Here is a 14,413-nt window from a genome sequence, read left to right on the forward strand (position 1 = left end):
CTATATCACTCAGGTATTCTTTTCTATCTCATATTTTCATTGATTCTGTTTTCTTCAATGATGCAAAACTCAAATATATCACATTTCATTAGGAATTTTAAAATGATAGGAAATGCATTCCATAAATTTAGCCTCCCTCAAACTCCAACTAAAATGAGATAAATGGTAAATAGCTAAATATTCTTTGTTCTGTTATTATTTCAGTATCATGACACTGAATGTGAATAAATTTTGTTCAAACAAACTTATCATGAGGGATTTAAAAACATCAGGCTGAAAGATATTTCTATCAGAAATGTAATAAGATAATAAGACTTGCTAGATTTGTGAGTCAATGTAGAAAACAATTCTTTGCCTTCTCTTTATATACATCCATTGCCTATTAACTAATAAAAATCATATTAGGAAGACGTAGATTTCAATTGACCTCTCTCAGTAACATAATTCAGGATTGAAAAACTTCTTGTATATAATCTTCCTTGTGTCACTTTCATGTTGTCTTTCTTTTTTTTTTAAAGGAACTTGACCTCCAAATGTTTTCTTGTTTATTTTTTCAGATAAAGAGTATATCAGGATTTGTAGGGATATTTGGATCAGCTTTGTATCAGAATACAAATATTTATGTAGACATAGAAAAGTGGGGAGAAGCCCAGAATCACTCTTAAAAGTCAGTAAATTAAAGGCTGAATCTCTATATTCTGAGTAACATGCAGGATTTTTTTTTTTTTACCGTTATTGTTTTGTTTGTTGTTTTGGGTTTTTTTTCCCAAAGAAATACTAATTTTCAGGAGAAAAACCATAATGAGTAAATCTTAAGGCCCAGAAAAAGCCAACGTTTTAACCAACTGCCATGAAATTATAAACAAATGAAACCAAGCATGATCTGCAGGTTCAGAGCCTATTTGACTTCAAGCAAGTGAATGCGATCATACCAACAGATGTGGTAGAGGCAAGCCCACTAAGCCAAATGGACCAAGACAGTGCCAAAAACCTTAAAGAAATCAGAAAAGCGATTTCAGAATGGGTCCTGGCAACAAAACAGAGAGCCTATGTAAAGACTGCAAATGTGATGAATATGCTGAGACCACCTGTAAGAACACATGCCGCTCTGTTCTGGGTAGGAAAAGCAGGATTTTTTTTTTCTATTCTATGACAAGTAGAGATTCTCAAAAGAAAATACCTTTAAGGTAAAGACTTAGGTTTTTTTAACTAGGGTGAAAACATGAATATTGTGCCCTGACTAACACTGAGAAGGAAGGAAAGTGAGTGTATGTAATCAACATTTGGCCTATTGGCGGTTTTTCCTGAAATGTTTCTTTAAGGTAGGCTAATGTTGTACTACCAAAGCACAATACAGATCAAGCAATTCTGCAACGGGGAAAAGAATCAAGTCCATTTATTCTACTTCCTGTTAATTTTCTTAATCTGAGGAATAAGGTTAAAGTAATTGGAAGAATATATGAATTGAATATTTTCCTGGAATTTCACCATAAACATTGTTTTTTCAGCTAGAGGATTGCAAAGAGTTGAACACTAAATTTAAGGTTTTACTCCAAGGAAGTTACTTATAGGAAAATTTTCATGCATTATTAGAGAATGGCAAAAAACAATACATGTCTTTTCATTAAATGGAAATGGGTCAGACATCATTAGTTGAAATGCCAAGAAAAGAAGAAAACCAATTGTCTTCATTTCTTTTATGGATGACTGGCTTATGTTTAAAATATTTTAATTTTTTCTTCAAGTTAACTTTCTAAAACATTCTTTACATTTTTAAGTATATTAAAATATAATTAAAAAGAAAATTAAAAGAAAAATTAACAGAAGTATGGTAAAGATCATTGTACAATGAGGAATGTGTGAGGAAACAGTATAGGGAATTTGTCTTGCTGTCCTGATGCATCAGATATTAGAAATATAATGACATTACCTGTACTTTAATTAGAATTAATAAATAGAAAGATGGGTAAAAAGATGATGGGGGAATATGTATGTATATACATATATATATGGTATGGATTAAAGAAATTAGTAATAGAATTTGAGACCTCCCCATAGCCATTAACCAAATTTATGCCAAAAGCATCCCACAAATACAACCAAAGCTTTTCAGTTAGAGACAAAAATGAAACATTTCAGGAAATGGAGAAGGAAGCTGTGGAGCTTATCTTGGCCATGTCCCCAGATGCTCAAATCTGCTGGGTTAGTTCCCATCATGGGTCAAGGGAGGTCAGATGCATGGCTCCCAGCTTGTTGACATATAAGCAGGAGTGACTTCTGCCAAGGGAATCTTAGCTCTACAGATTATCCAAAATCCAACTGTCCTATTTGAATTTTCTAAGCATGTGAAATTTAGAATCTTCCTCTAAGTCAAATGTTTTGGTTTTTCGTTTAACAAATATTTTAAATGGCCAACTGTAACCCAAACACAAATGACCATTAAAGGATAGAGCTAAAGCTTGATCACTGTTTTTCTTTTAAAGGAGTGAAAAATAATTAAGAGAACTATACTTTAGAGATCTAAATAAATAACCACCAAAGACATCCTAATCTTGGAACTTGTGGATTGTTATCTTAATAGTGCAAAAAAGAAATTTGGATATGTGATTGAATTAAGAATTTTGGGCTGGGAAGATTGTCCTAGATTGTCAGGGTCCCTACATGGAATCACAAGTGCCACACAATAGAAAAGAAGATTCGATATCAGAAATGTGAGACAATATGATTCTGAAAGCAAGATGCACTGCTTACTGAGGCTAGATGGGGAAACTTACAGCAAAAGAGGCCAACAACTTCAGAAACTGTATGAAATAGAGAATGTGACCTCTATAGGAGTTTCCAGAAGGAATCCATCTGCTCACACATTGATTTTAACCATCAAAAACTGATTTTTGGATTTCAGAGAGAAATGGTGATTTCTATGGTGATTTACTTCAGAAGCAACAGGAAGCAAATACTTATACTAATGGTGAACATGGTGTTCAGTTTCAGAGATATTTAAATTAGACAGCTGTCTCTAGCATTTACTAATAACCTGCTGACCTAGAGCTTAATTTAATTTCCAGAAGCTTCAGCTTCTTAGTGTTTTAAGAAATTAATGAAATGATTCACTTAGACCATTTAAGCACACAAAATGTCAGCTAGTATCTTTAGAAAGAAAAGAAATTGAGTTCCTTGGTTGTTCATCCACCTATCTCAGACACTTCATAGCTCTCAGCTCCATTTAAATTCCATGATGACCCAGGAGGTCATATTTCCTTTTATAGTTGGTTATCAAATTAGAACTTGAAGTGCAGTTTAAGTTACTTCTGATTATTAATCTATATGCCAAAATTCACTATTTCTAAATGGTAGTTACATAATAGAAAACTTTGTAGAAGTTTTTCAAACCAAAGCAAATTCAGGATGAATGTCACAAATATAATTGGTGGAAATTCATTATCAGGACTCTGATATTTTTTCTCCTTGTCCCCTCCTCTATCTTTAGTTAGTAATAGACTTGACTGTGGCTGTTTCTTCATAGGTACAATTAAGTTCATTGAATATTAATCAAAATGAAATAAACATCTGGCTCTTTCATCTTCAAAATAGATCAAGTACTAGAATTTTGAGTCAATTGTTTACATACTTGAAGCAGAAAAACTGGTAGTTTTTAGTTAATTTATTTTTGTAGAATAAAAAAATAGCATAAACTCTAATTGAATTGAAATGTTCTAATTAAAGTATCATATCACTTAACTAAGATGACAGAATTTCCACCCTACTCTTAGAATCCATCACAGTCTTTTTTCCCTATCAAAAGATATATTAATGGTGGTAGGAGAGATTAAAAGAATCCTACTGCTTACCTTTTAAATGAGATAAAAAGTCTTTATGATGACCACAAAGACATTGTTAAAGGATAACAATTTAATTGGTTATAAAAGTTTGTTGAAAGACAACCAACACTGTCTGTTTCTGTGGCAACACAAAGATAGTTGCAGAATATGAATCTTACACTGATCATAATTAGACCCTCAATATAGACATAATTCATATCTTCAGAATATTCTCTACCATGGCAACAGAGACTATTCAGACTCTACTTATTTCTGGGATACTGCAAGATTTAATCTCCCAGAGAACAGTAGCTTAGGGTCAAAGACATGAGCTCTGCATATGGAATCTGAGGATGACTTGTAGTTAATACCTCACCTCCACAATGCTCACATATCAGTTAGTTCATTTCATGATATATCGATAAAAGGCTTAGTAACTACACAATGTCTCACAAAACTTTATACATGGAAAATGAAAGCAATTAAAGATGAAGAATGTCATATTGTCATTCACCTATAGAATAAATATTAGACATATAGCACCCCAACTTGTAAGCACACCATTTGCAAACTACAGCAATCTTTACACAAAGTCAGCTTGGTACAGGTGCTTTGGTGGAACGTTGTCTTTAATCTGAAGATGCAATATTTAAACTTTCATGATTGAACATCCAGAAATAGTACTTGTCTATCAAGTTTGTTGAAGAAGTTAGTCCAGTTTTCTTTCATTTAAAAATAGTATATGGTTCTCAAAAGTGTTCTATAATTTGAAAGCCCTTCACAGAATCATAAAATCAATGAAAGGTTACTACACAAGGGTCAATCCTGACCCAGCCATTTCTTCACTGTGTAAGCTCTTCTTAAATGATTAACTTCTTGGAAGTGGCACTGTGGTTCAAGTGGTAGAGCGCTAGCTAGCCATGAGCAGAAGAGCTGAGGGACAGCACCCAGGCCCAAAGTTCAAGCCCCACAACTGACCGAAAAAAAAAAAAAAAGATTAGCTTCTCTGAACAGTTATTTTCTCATTTTCACAGAAAAGTTAAAAAAAATTCCTCTCTAAACTCTAAAATACTTAGTGGAGACCCCCTATAACCAAAGATAGACTGAAAAGAGAAAAACAGGTTGCAGTTTATTAACAGGCAAATCTCAGAGAGAAAATGCCAAGAAAGTTAATTCTCAACAACTTAGAATCATAAAAGAATACATTTTTAAAAAGCAACAAGATAAAGCAAAAGAACATTTGGTCTCTCTGGTCCACAAGTTGAAGCAAGCAAAAACAAGGGAAACTGATGGTAAGCAAAGGTAAAATAGTAACTGTTATGGATTGCTCTGGTGCAGGCTTCAGGCTGACAAGAGTCTACGTCATCAGCAATGATGAAGCTCTATCCTTCCCAAGAAAAAGAAGAGGACAAGCACCTTTGTAAATGTTTGAGCTGTTTTAAGCAAATATGTGCTTCTTTTCAACTGTTTTGACCTCAAAATAATCTTTACACCAATGTGGCATGTTTTCTAGTAGCATATTTTACTATCCTTTATTTCATTTATTTTACTGATTTTATTTTATTTACTTTACTGATTTTATTTTTTTGCTAATGGTGGGGCTTGAACTTGAACTATAGGCCTATGTGATGTCCCTTAGCTTCTATTGCTCAAGGATTCTTGTTCTACCACTTAAGCCACATCTCTACTTCTGGTTGTTGGTTGTTAATTGGAGATAAGAGTTTTACAGACTTCCCTGCTCAAGCTGGCTTCAGACGGTGATTCTCAGATCCAAGCCTCTTAGCAGCTAGGATTAAAGGCATGAGTCATCAGCATTTGATCTTATTCTTCATTTTAAAGTCAATAATAGAAACAATAGTTACTATTTCAATATGGCATAAGCCTTCTTCTAATTATAATTTTTATTTCATTTACTTTTCAATTTCTCCCTAAGAGCTAAATTTTAGTATTCTTATTTTATATATCAGGAATGATCTTTGAGTGTGTAAGTCATTTGCTTATGGTCAGGCAACTAAATTTAGAGTAGGAGGAAGAAGAAGAAGAAAAGAAGGAGAAGGAGGCAGAGGCGGAGGAGGAGAAGGAGGAGAAGAAGAAGAAAATGGCTCTCTCTTCCTATTCCCATACTGTCAGTAACACAGAGATCAATTAAGGAAAGTAATGAAAAAGAAGGTAGATATTCCAGCCAGTAGGAGACTATAAATTCCTGAAGTCAGGAACTATGCTATTCTTTTGTGTTCTATCAGTTTACAACGATGTACTGAGTGTTAGGCCAATGTTTCCCTCAGAGTGAAAATTTTAAAATATTTGTTGAATTAATAAACAAATTATGAATACATGTCTATTGAGACAGATTTGAATCCTAACACATGAATTCTGTGTAAATCACCCAAAATGCTGACAACTACCACTAAGGGAAAAAAATGATGAATGTAGCCAGGAAACTACAATGTGTTTATCAAATTCTAGTTCTGTTTTCTTCATAACATGAAACTAGACCATATTTCACAGCCTCTTCTGCAGTTAGATAGAGTCATAAAATTTAGATCTGCTTACTGAAATATAAACAAAAGTGAGCTAGGCTTTATCCGGGTTTGTCCTCCTAAGCTTTGCAAGCAGTTCTCTAATTGTCTTCCTTCTTTTGACATCTGGATATACAGAATCCAGTGGTGGGAATCCAGTGGTGGAATCCAGAGCCCTAGGTGTGGTAAGCCTCTAGAAAGGACGTTGAATCCCTTGATATATGGGATAGAGCTCCAGCACTATAACCACTACTCATCATCACTACCACCAACTACACAATTCAGGCATGTGTGAGAGACCCTAACATTTAGACTAGTATAATAAATATCAAAAAATAACTAGCTTATAAATTAAAAAATATATTTCACAATTCTGGAGACTGAGAAGGCCCAAATGAATGTGCTGACAGATTTAGCGTCTGGTGAAGGCTACTATTTGGTTCACAGATGGAATCTTCAAGCCAAGTGTTCACATGAAGAAAGGGTCCAGGCAGCTCTCTGGAGTATCATTCATTCATTCATTCATTCATTTATTTGTCAGTCTTGGAGCTTGAACTCAGGGCCTGGGTGCTGTCCCTGAGCTTTTGCAGTCAAGGCTAGCCCTCTTACCACTTTGAGCCATAGCATTCCTTCCAGGTTTTGAATGGTTAATTGGTGATAAGAGTCTCATGGATTTTGTTGCCTTAGATGACTTCAAACCACAATCCTCAGATCTCATCCTCTTAGTAGCCTGGAATACAGGAGTGAGCTGGGCACCAAGCTGGAGTCTCTTTCATAGGGGTACGTCATATTATTCATGAGGATACAGCTAATAATCTCCCAACATATCCCTTTTATAATAGTTTTAGCATATACATAAAATAAAAAGTACATTCAGATGCTAGCACTGAATTGCTGAAAAAATTGGTACTATTATTATAGCAACCTATTCTCTTCTTTCCACGTATTTCATTCATAAATTCTGATATTGTTTTGATGTTTCTTGGTTTTCCTCCAGAATTCTTATTGCTACTATTTACTTTAATAAAATTTCATTTTATAAATATTTTTTGTATTCAGGTCAGCAAGAGACATCAAGGCTTGAGACATGTAACAGTGACACATTCCCTTCTGAGGACAATTTTCAATCTCACACACACACACACACACACACACACACACACACACACACATACACACACACACAAGATTGACACACATTGGATATTTGTTAGTCTAAAAATATTGAGAGGCTTATTAAAATAAAATTCAAACCTATATCAATCTAGGTACCAAATATATAGGAGCTACACAGTTCAACAATATTAGAATCTATTGGCTTTGCTTATATGTAATAAAATGGCTGTAGTTCCAAAAGATGGGTAATTAGTTGAAAACACAATTAAAATATAAACCAAAGATACTCTTGAGAATAATATGAAAAGACCTTCAAGTCGTTTAAATAATTGTGTTAAATCCCTAGCGCCGGAAAGACTATATCTTTCTTTTCTTTATTATATTTTATGATTGCTCTTCTAATAATTGGTGTGATATTTCCCAGTTGTGAAATGTACCTGATTGCCAGTGATTAAGATTAAACAGAAAGATTGCACTCCTCCCCCAGGTGGTGGTTAGGAAACATCTGACTCATAGTGATTTGTTGGGTGAACTTAGAGAGTTGCCTCTCCCTAGCAATCTTGGGTTTACATAAACACTCAGCACACAGCACACTAATACATTGATTTGCACTGCAAGTTTCAGATGCAAAGTATTTTGTTTAGAGTTTTGGCAAATCATAAGCTTGTTAGGAAAAAATGTGGGCATAGACCTCAAGATCCATAGTTTTACATATACATTAAATAAACCAGCCAGTTAAATAAACCGGGTCTGAATACAGGCATTTGAATAGGAGAAATTCTAGGGCTCCTTGGCACAGGCTGAGCTTTTTTTTAAAAATAAAGACCAGAAAAACACAACAAATCAAAGAAAGGTTGGACAAATGGGATTGCATGAAACTGCAGAGCTTCTGCATGGCAAAGGACATAGCTAGCAAGATCAACAGAAAGCCCACGGATTGGGAGAAGATCTTCACTAGCCATACAATGGACAAGGGTCTCATATCTAAAATATACTTAGAACTCAAAAAATAAATCCCCCAACAACAAATCCTCAAAGAAACAACTGCCCAATAAATAAGTGGGCTAAAGACTTAAAGAGAAACTTCTCTGAAGAGGAAATAAGAATGGCCAATAGACACATAATGAAATGCTCAACTTCTCTAGCCATAAAAGGAATGCAAACCAAAACAACATTGAGATTCTACCTCACCCCAGTTAGAATAGTTATAATCAAGAACTCTAATAACAACAGATGCTGGAGGGGATGTGGCCAAAAGGGAACCTTACTGCATTGTTGGTGAGAGTGTAAACTTGTTCAACCACTTTGGAAAGCAGTATGAAGTTCCTCAAAAGACTCCACATAGAGTTTCCCTATGACCCAGCAATCCCACTTGTGGGCTTTACCCAAATGATCACAAACAAGACCATACTAAAGCTACCAGCACAACTATGTTTATCACAGCATTAGTCACCATAGCTAAGATATGAAACCAACCCAGATGCTCCTCAGTAGATGAATGGATCAAGAAAATGTGATATATATATACACATACATATATTCTTGATTCATATATATATCACATTTTTTTGATTAATATATATAGAGAGACTAGAATAGAATTCCATTATATATATATATATATGCATATATATATATGGAATTTTATGCTTCATCAAAAAGAATGACACCACCTCATATGTTAGGAAATGGAAAGACCTGGAAAAACCTATATTAAGTGAAGTAAGCCAGACCCATGTTTTCCCTTATTTACAATAATTAGGATAATCTTATCAGATGAACAGCAAAGCTCAAACACTATGTTCATGTGACCATATAAGATGATGCTAAACAAAATAAACCCAAAGATATTGTTGTTTAAATCAAGCATAAAGAATTCTTTGTAATTGAGGTAAAGCAACTATATATCAATTGTTACCTACCTCTAGTGATTATTGATCATATAATTATTCCACTGCTAGTAATTTTCTCTATGGGACCAAAAATAAATACCTATTCACATTTCCTCTACAACAGTATAAAATAAATAAGCTACAAATGTTCTACATACAAATGATATAAAATTTTTATTAAAAATGAAGAAAATCAGGTCAGGTTAACGCAAGTCTTTTCATCAAGTGCTGCTAGAATCACTAAATATCTGAATGAAAAAGTAAGAAAATCTCAGTTTTCATCTCAGACACATACGCATATACGCTCATATAAACACAAACAAATCACCATATACTCACTAACACGTCCATTCACAATCTCATAAACATGCACACATTAGCCACACAGACACACTTATGTACTCAATACACAGATGTGCTCAAACACATTAATGTGGTACATCCGCATAGACATACACACTGAGACATTCATACACACTTATATGTTTACATACTCCATGCATACTCAGATACTTAAACAGAAATACATATTCATACACAATCATCTGGACACCAAAACTTTACCAGCTATTTAAACAAGAACTGTAATGCTACTAAAGAAAAAAGAGAGAGAACAATCCATTTGTAATTTTGTAGATGGAAACATTTATCCAAGGAGAAACTAAACATCAAGCCATGAAAGAGAAAAAGAGTACAAGATTAAACCTAATCAAAATTTAAGTTTCTGATTACAAATATATTTGCAAGGCATACATTTGACCACCAAAAAGCTGTTAAATTTGTAAAGTTTTCATAAAAAGACCAATAAAAAAGAATCCCCCCTAAAAGTGTCCAAATCAGGCTCAAGAGCATAGTCAAGTAGTTATACACTTGTTCAGCAAACCTGAAGCTCTAGGTTTGATCTATGGATAAACTCTGAAGTTGGGAAAGAAGTAAACCCAAGAATGTCCAAATGACCTAATTACAAGTGGCAAATAGATAATGAAAATCTACTCAGCACAAATGAGGAGGGGGTAACACTATTCAACAAGAAATATACTCATTACCTTACTTATGTAACTGTAACCCTTCTGTACATCACTTTTACAACAACAATAACAAAAAGAAAGCCTAACACCAAATGTTGGTGAGGACATGGAACAACCAGAACTTTCTCTCCTGCTGATAAGATAATAAAATAATATTCACATTATGAAGAAATGTTTGATATTTTCTCACAAAGTTAAACATCATTTTTCTTATGAGCTAGGAAGTCATTTCCCAAGTATTTACTCAAGAGAAATGAAAAAATATTGTGTACACAAAAAGAAACATGTAAAACTGCTTATAGAAAACTTGTTCACAATAGTCAAAAACTGAAAACAATCTAAATGTCCATCAAAATAAAGACAATATAGCATATAAGATAATAAAGAAAATAAAAGAACAACATCCACCCCATAATAAGGATGAATTCTTACAACCCCGTCCCATCCCCAACAAAAGAAGTTATGGTGAGCAAACAGAATCAGACACAAAGCTTCAGGTAATACAAAATTCCATTCACACAAAATTCAAAAAACAGACTAAGGAAATTGTATGTGACTAGAAGTCAGAAATTGACTGGGAAGGTAGTAGAGATGAGGGGAAATAGAGTTTTTTTTTAAAGGATCTTGAAAATCAATCTGAATTATGTTTTAGAAAGTGGCTATATAGAAGTATACAACTGATCACTTCAGTAACTAAGTCCCCAGATAGATTCATGTCATGCATGTGACTTGTCGATAAAATGCATAGAGATACAGAAGGAGGAAGAAAAAAGGGAGAGGAGGAGGAAGGTGGCAGCAGGTGTCTGGGGGTAAATTAAATAAACTGAGTAGGGTACCAGGAATATGCATGTGATGCTCCTCTGAAGACATTTCTTCACAGAACTGGATCTTGACAAGAATTTTCCTAATTATAATTCCTTCTGCTTACAGAAATGCGGTGTCATAGGAAGCAAGTCAAATGAAACCTCCCTCCTGAGCCATTCCTTCCAGAATACTCCTCCTTGGATTTCCTCAAATACTTCTCATCACAACCTTTATCATATTCTTGTCATGTTTTCCCCTAATCTGTAGATTCTTTTTTTTTTCCCAATCCTGGGGCTTGAACTCAGGGCCTAGGCACTGTCCCTGAGTCATTCTGTGCTCAAGGCTAGCACTCTACCACTTGAGTCACAGTGCCACTTCTGACTTTTTTGTATTTATATGGTACTGATGAATAGAACCCAGGGTTCTAGGCAATCAGCCCCTGTAGATTATCTTTCAAAAGGCTATTCTCTGTCTCTGCTCTGGTCTGGCTCTCATATCTTTGTTGAGTTGTCATTTTTGTAATGAGGTGTCTGAGCAAATTTTCTGCTGATCATTTCCTTTGCTTAAAGTTTATACTTGCCACATTGCTCTGAAAGCACCCACAGCACCTAAAATACTGAAATATTTGTGATGGGAGTACTCTTGCCAGAAAGACCTAGGCAAAGAAAAGTCAGAAATGCTAGCCCAAGCCTCAAAATGAGTCTTCAGAGTCACCAGGATTAGCAGAGGACAGTTCAGTTCCAGCTGGACTACAGAAGTAGAAGGTAGGTGGTCCCATGACCTTCTAAGGAAGTCCAGAAAGTCAGGGGCTTAGTAAAAGCAAATTGGGCCATTGTTCCCAATAGGCCTGAAAGATTGCCCAAGTTAAACCCTTCACTCAAGCAGAAGTATGTAATCTATCTTACTAATCAAAGGACCTTCTGGTGCCGTGTCTTCTTCAGGTATGTGAAACAAAGAGCTTATCAGCCTCTAGTTACAGCTCTGAAGTAAGAGCCTCATTGTTGGCAACAACAGTAAAAACAAAGGCAACCTATGAAATATTAACATGCTTTTGTGACATTTTTTATTGAAAGCCAATTGTGCAATCTCTGAAACTAAGATCCAGGATTGTGTACTGCTTGAATTAAGAGCTGAGTCACTCGTTCCTTTGATTGCATGTTCTAAATGGATGGGCCCAGTTCCACAGAGAATAACACAGTTGTGTTTTACATTGTATATTTCACCCATAGACAGGCAGCAGAGCCAATACTGTCAAAAAGTTTGGAGAGCCTTTTAAATGTTGGGCATCTATAAAGCAAGGTGTGTGAGTACAAACTTCATGTTCACAGCAAATCAGTAGTGAGGCAGAGAGTGTAATAATTGCCATTTTGCTGATGTGAAAACTAAGGTTAACCATAAAATCAAAAACATTGAGATTCCACCTCACCCCAGTTAGAATGGCTATAATCATGAAATCTAATAACAACAGATGCTGGAGGGGATGTGCCCCAACGGGAACCCTACTGCACTGTTGGTAGCAGTGTAAACTTGTTCAACCACTTTGGAAAGAAGTACAAAGGTTCCTCAAAGGAATCTACATAGAGCTCCCCTATGACCTAGCATTTACCCAAATGATTACAAACAAGGCCATACTAAAGCTTCCAGCACAACTATGTTTATCACAGCATTATTTACCCAAATGCCCCTCAGTACATGAATGGATCAAGAAAATGTGAGATATATATATATATATATATATATATATATATATCCACAATGGAATTTTATACCTCCATCAGAAAGAATGACACCACTCTATTTGTTAGGAAATGGAAAGATTTGGAAAAAAATTATCTTAAGTGAAGTAAGCAAGACCCAAAGAAACATAGGTCCCATGGTTTCCCTTATTTGCAATAACTAGTATATGTCTAGGACAAGCAGAAAAGGTCAAAAGCTATGTACATATGACCATATAAGATGATGCTAAGTGAAATGAACCCCAAGATAGGGACACAGGTGGTTTTATCTTTCTTTCTATTGTTTTTAATGTATTTGTAATATACTATGTGATTTTTTAATTTATTTTGTATGTTCTTTCCAAATTGTATAACCCGTTTTCACTGCGTTTGATTCCAGTGCCCTGTATCTTGTATATACATTATCTAATTTGGGGAGGGGAAGGGAAATAACAAAATGCTGAAATAAAGATACAGGTTGACCCATTGTAACAATAAGATGTACAAGACTCTATGTTGAAAACGAACTCTACAACTTCCGGGGCAGAGGGAGGGAGGAGCTGGGGAGGGGGGGAGGGAAGGGATGGTAGGGGAAAAACATGAAGGTGTAACAATGCTTGATAGGAAATTTACTCATTACCTTATTCATGTAATGGTAACCCCTCTGTACAGTATTTTTACAATAATATATAAGAAAAAATCATAAAAATAATAATAAGCCCAATATCACTTACTAAGAAATAGCCAAGGCATGTAAGAGCAAATGATCTTACCCCATGAATCATCAATTTCATCTACAAATTTACTTACTTAGTACATATTTATTAAACAAATCATAGGGTTATTATTACAAAACAAACATAACCTCTCCCTACAAGGCACTTACATCCGAATAGACAAGACAGAATGTAAAGATTAATGATGCAACGAAGAATACTAAAGGAGAAATGATGGAGTGGGTTGGGCTGCAGCTTTAGGTAGGTAGGCTAGTCCCAGAGTCATCCAGGTAGCTAAGTAAGATGGTTCCAAATCATCTATCCTTATAATGACACCTACTAGCTAAAAGTCGAAAGGCAACCAACCTTATACTCCCAAGAAAAGTATCCTGACTAGTGGCAAATGTTTCCTGTGAAAGGTTTCAATACTCAAAGGACAGAAAGAAGGAAAGTAGCATGGATGGTCGTGACTTAAAGAAGTAGTTAGGAAAAAATGTAGTAATTCTCTGAAGGGCACATCTCCTAGGACATTGTAGAATACTATGAACACAATCTTATTTTTTTAATCTGCTGGAATGCCCCTTGCAACTTAAATAATATAAAAAGGCATTACAGAGGGAAATTACTGTATCATGAATCAAAAAGTTATATTCCTTTAACAAAAACATAATTTTTTACATTCATTGTTAGTGTATAATGAATATCAGATCCTTCATAAAAGGAAAAGTCCCTCAGAGAAGAGCCACAAGCAGAAGTATAATATAATAATATAAAAGTTCTTTGAGAATTTTTGAGAGAGTCAAAT

This window comes from Dipodomys spectabilis, unplaced genomic scaffold (assembly GCF_019054845.1).
Source record: "Dipodomys spectabilis isolate Male_0828 unplaced genomic scaffold, ASM1905484v1 ptg000081l, whole genome shotgun sequence".
Lineage (NCBI taxonomy): Eukaryota > Metazoa > Chordata > Mammalia > Rodentia > Heteromyidae > Dipodomys > Dipodomys spectabilis.